This window comes from Eucalyptus grandis, chromosome 11 (assembly GCF_016545825.1).
Source record: "Eucalyptus grandis isolate ANBG69807.140 chromosome 11, ASM1654582v1, whole genome shotgun sequence".
NCBI lineage: Eukaryota > Viridiplantae > Streptophyta > Magnoliopsida > Myrtales > Myrtaceae > Eucalyptus > Eucalyptus grandis.
Genome location: NC_052622.1, coordinates 6,347,379 through 6,352,599, shown reverse-complemented (window position 1 = coordinate 6,352,599; position 5,221 = coordinate 6,347,379). Strand labels below are relative to the sequence as shown.

General features: G+C 40.0%; 1 pseudogene; it reads left to right on the top strand.

The window, feature by feature from the left end:
- Nucleotides 1-1,023, top strand: part of LOC120289674 — a 7,459-nt pseudogene extending 6,436 nt beyond the window's left edge.
- The last annotated feature ends 4,198 nt before the right edge of the window (nucleotides 1,024-5,221 follow it).

Here is a 5,221-nt window from a genome sequence, read left to right as displayed (position 1 = left end):
CCACCAGCGGCCGTTAGCATGTACCGACAAAAGTTAAATTTTGTTCAATTTTCTCCATTAATCCTTTCCCAGCTCTATTGTTAAATTTTGTTTCATTTTATTCCCAGGAGAAATCTTGAATTTTATTAGAATTAAATCGGTTCAATAATTAATGGGAAATTCTATGGTGTAGTCCAACAACAGGAATCAATCTTGTATGTAATTGGGACTGTTGGCTCAAAAGGAAAAAAAAAAAAAAATCAGCCGTGGATTATTTTGAAAAGATATTAGATTACGAATATTTAAGGAACTAATGACTATAAGATTGCCAACTTTATTTTTCTCCATTGTTTATTTTATCGTTGGTTAAGGAAAATTACAACATAGGAGCATAATTACTTATTGATAAGACCGTTAAGTTAATAAGCTATGAAAAAAATGTTACAGTATGGAGTTATGCCACTAACAATAGGAAAAAAAAAGAATTATCAATATATATCATTTATTTAATAACACTAAAGATGAACAAAGAATCCTAAAATCATACTGATATCACATTTGATTTATGCATGTCTTCAAGAAGAGGTTTGACCTCCAAGTGTGCAACGTACATGGCATTATACTAGTACATGAGAGTAGGGATACATCATGTCACATCTAAAATGCAATTTTAAAATTCGAAAAGTTGAGGTTTTGTTGTAGATAGAATAAACATGGGAAAATTATTATTTTACTAAGATTTTTTAAGCGTCTACATGATGAAAAAGTAAAATATTTTCAAACCAATCTGGGCAAATTTCTAATAATTAGAAAATGAACTCACATGAACTTTTCGGTCTTGTCTCAAGAGTTGAACTCTGATCTTCTAGTCTACACCCCTCACCCCAATCCTTAGCCATTAAGCCGGGCTGCGCCGAGTTTTGGTCTGCGCTGGCTGCGCAGCTGTGCCGGGTGGCCCGGGCTGGGGCAAAGTCGATTGAACTTCAGATTCGTGCTGCGTATGGAGTCTCCCTGGGTGCCGTGTGGTACGTCGACCGGCTTTGACTTTTCAGCCAACCATTCCCAAACTTTTGCTTGTCAAATACGGCTCATTTTGTGGTCGCAACACCCCAAATCATTCACTTCCACACAATTAGTCTGTCGTTGGAGATTTTTCCTTCTCCCATTATTATTTTGAGAGACAGAGCAACTAAAATTATTCCTCTCATCTTTCTTTCTTCTACATCTCAACACTCAACACTCAAGACTTGCTCGATTGGTTCGTGCTTCCTGAGATTGCATAACCAATGCACTCCTTGTTCTTCTTCTTCTGCATTGATCTTTTAGCATCGTCATCGAGAATAATTAATGCACCACCTCTTGCAGCGAAGTCAACATATGCTGCTTGTTTCAATTGAAAGGCAACTCGAAAGGTTGTGATGACTATAATTATGAGTTGGCCTACATAAATAACCACACCATTTTGGATTTGTACTTGAGCAAATACTTTCTACGGTGCATCGACTACACCAACTTAACAATTAAGATTACTGAGGAAAAAGTGTTGAAATAGTTATAAACCTATTATATTTGTGTTAATTTAATTCAAACATTTTAAACTAATGTAAATTTAATCCTAAACCTTATAACTTGGTATTTTAATTTTCTATTTCTTTTTTTCATCTGATTTATATATTTATTTATTTAAATTTAAAGGGTGAAAGCTATCATGAAGGCCCCACCATTACTCTCATTTAAAGGAGTAATGTTGCTGTCATCTTCTTATTTTCTAAAGTCAAATTCGTCAGTAGTCAAGTAGAGTTGTTAGTGCCGTGACGTGCGGGTGTTGTCAAAGGAGAAGACATCGTGCGCAGAAGGAAGTTTTATGAAGGCTTTTCCGTGAAAATTCTATGGCACTAGGAATTTCCCACGCCCCATTAACCCCATAAGACCTGTCGCTTCAAGAAGACTTTGACTTTGACCTTTTAGGAGTTGGAGAACTCTCCACCACCAATAAACTCACTAGCAACTAAATTGCAAGATGAGGGTGGCATGGCATTTGATTGTTACATTTTCAAGACGATATGAAATCTTTACATGGGCAATGTACTAGGAAAAATGGAACGGCATAAGTCATGTTACATCTAAAAAAGAATTCAAAATTAGAAAAGTTGGGATTCATAATTAGAAAACAATAATCATGGGAAAAATTACTATTCTACTAAAATTTTCTTTTAACATTTTCAAGATGAAAAATAAATTTTATTTTCAAACCAAATGCATCGCGTGAGTCTTTGGCCATAAGTAAAAGTCAAGTAGATGGTGTGCTAAAATCTACAAAAGATTATCCAAATGTCGATTGTTCGCATCATTTAGTACACAAGATTCAATAAATATTCTTCATGCATTTGGCATTTTGCTTGTTTTCTTCCCAACCAACCCCTAACCACTGGGCTGGGTTCACTCTGAGCTTGCCGCGTCGGATTGGGCCGGGCCAGTTCGACGTTGATTGCAGTTTAGATTTGTCGCGGTGCATTAATTGGCCCCTTGTGCTTGTGCCGTGCATTGACCGGCTTTTGACTTTTCAGCCGACCATTCCCACACTTTTGCTTTCCTTGTACGTCCCATTTTTTGTGGTCGCTAGGCCATAATCGCTCGCCTCCACACAATTGAGTCTGTAGTTCTGAGATTTTTCCTTCTCTCGTTATTACTTCAAGAATAGTTTTTGAAGTAATGGAGATGGAGACATTTGGCGATGGATGAAAACATGGAATAGTTTTTGCATATTTTTTATTTGAATAAAGTGGGTTGTAAAATATACAATGGGATCGAAGTTGAGAAAAATTGATGCAAACACAACAAAATGCACTACTATTAAAAAGTGTGAGGTGTTTCTCCTCTTTTCATATTTCCAAATTATCCCTTTCAATTGTGAGAAGTCATGTCTAAAATTCAAACTTCTCAAATTTTTAATGATCTTTTCTTTATAGTTTCTTTTTTGTTGTTATTATTATTATGTGTTTCCCTAAGAGTATTCCTTATTTCATGTCGAGAAATTTCAAATGAGGACAAGGGACTTCTCTTGATTGCAACGAAATGTATGATATTGCTCTTGGAGTAGTCGGAGAGATTGAATATTTTCATTGAGCATGTGACGTGCAAATCTATATTTTGATATTAAGCCTTACAATATTTTTCTCGATAGACGTTTCATCCAAAAAATTTCTGACCTTGGGCTCACGATATCGTATCCCATGGAGTACAACAATATGTTTCTAATTGCTATGAGAAGAACCTTGGGATACATGTGTCACAGTCCGTGAATTCTCCCGTACTCGTGACACTTGTAAGTGGTGCTTGGGGTTATTGAGTGAAGAGTGAGGAGGCAGAAGGAACAAACACAACTGGTCTCAGGACGGTTGGTGCTAGGAGTTCTAAGATAGAAGGATTATATCACTTAGGAGCTCTGAAGGCGGAGTTGGCCTCCCGTGCACAAACTGGTCGGGAGCTGATGCCACTTTCCTGACGAGGCCATGGCAAGCCGAAACCAGTTGTTGAACCTAAAGAGATCTGCTGTCTCACTCGATGAACTAGACGCCCAAGCGAAGCTAGGTGTGGGAGGATCTCGTACAAAGAAGTATTCATCATATTGTTCGTGGAACAGCTATAGAAGAAAGGCTGGCTTTGGCGAGTTCCGCTCGCCAAGTGCCGCACGGTCGTTCCACGGCTAAGGAAATTGTTGGCCCGTGACAAGTGGTATTAGAGTAGGAATCCCTCCAATAAGTGAATGAGTCGGAGAATCGAACTTCTCGCTCTAGTGCGTCGAACTGATAAGTGCCCGGTCCGATCCTAGTGTGCGGAAAGTGAATGGCGGGGGCAAAAGATGCTCAAATGAAGCTGGGCTCTTTGCTCCTAGGATGGCAATGGTACTAGGATGAGTCGATTCCTCGCCGAGCCGATAGGGAGTTCGAGAAGAACCGAACCTTTATTGAATAGGGATAACGTTCCTGGATTTATCGGTGAATTCGAAGAAGAGGTTTACTGTCACGTTTTCAACAAGGAAATAACCTCTATTTGGTTTGCTGGGGTCAAAGAAGCTGAGTAAGCAAAGAAATGGTGCTGCCAAAAGATGCAGTTGGCGAAATATACCACACTTGCCAAAGAAAGTGCAGGTGACCAAGAATGGCCAAGCAGCTGAGATTAAAAGAGGCTACCAACGGAGCAAAACCTGTTTTGTTGGGCGAGCGTGACCATTCGATGTAAAATCCCAAAAGTGGCGCATCAATGGTTAAGGGACGGAATGAAGCGACAAAGCAGACTGCAATGAGGATGTTGCGAATTTGAGTGGGGGAGAATGTCATGGTCCGTGAATTCTCTCGTACTCGTGACACTTGTGAGTGGTGCTTGGAGTTATCGAGTGAAGAGTGAGGAGGCAAAAGGGACAAATACAACTGGTCCGTGGGAGTGACGTTAGGATGGTTGGTGCTAGGAGTTCTAGGATAGAAGGATTATATCACTTAGGAGTTCTGAAGGCGGGGTTGGCTTTCCGTGCATAAACTGGTCAGGAGCTGATGCCGCTCTCCTAACAAGACCATGGCAGGCCAAAACCAGTTGTTGAACCTAAAAAGATTTGCTGTCTCACTCGATGGACTAGACGCCCAAGCAAAGCTGGGCGTGGTAGGATCTCGTACAAAGAAGTATTCATCGTATTATTCGTGGAACATCTATAGAAGAAAGGCTGGCCTAGCAAGTTCCGCTCGCCAGGCGTAGCACGGGTCATTCCGCGGCTAAGGAAATTGTCGGCCCGTGACACATGGCTCTAAATTTAAAGAACATTGGGGCATCTCTTACAAAGCCGATGTCGATAGTTCTAGACTAGCTCCTAAGTCCCTTTTTTTTCTCGCTGTTGAATTCTAATCTTTTGCTGTAGATCAAAAAAAAAAAAATTCTGATCTTTTGTCTGACCCACAAAAAAAAAGGAAAATTCTGATCTTTTCTAATCTAATGCTCCTCGCTGCACGTCTGCCGGCCCAAGGGCAATAGCATTTTAGATGACTGGCTTTTGACTTTTCAGCCGACCATTCCCAAACTGTTCCGTCTCTCATACGTCCCATCGATGTAGGTCGCTAAATCCCAAATCACGCACGTCCACACGATTAGCTGTCGTCGGGGAATTTTATCCACCTCTTATGATAAATACCTCGTCATTATTTCAGGAAAGAAACAGAGCAACCAAAATCATTCCTCTCATTTTTATCTTCCT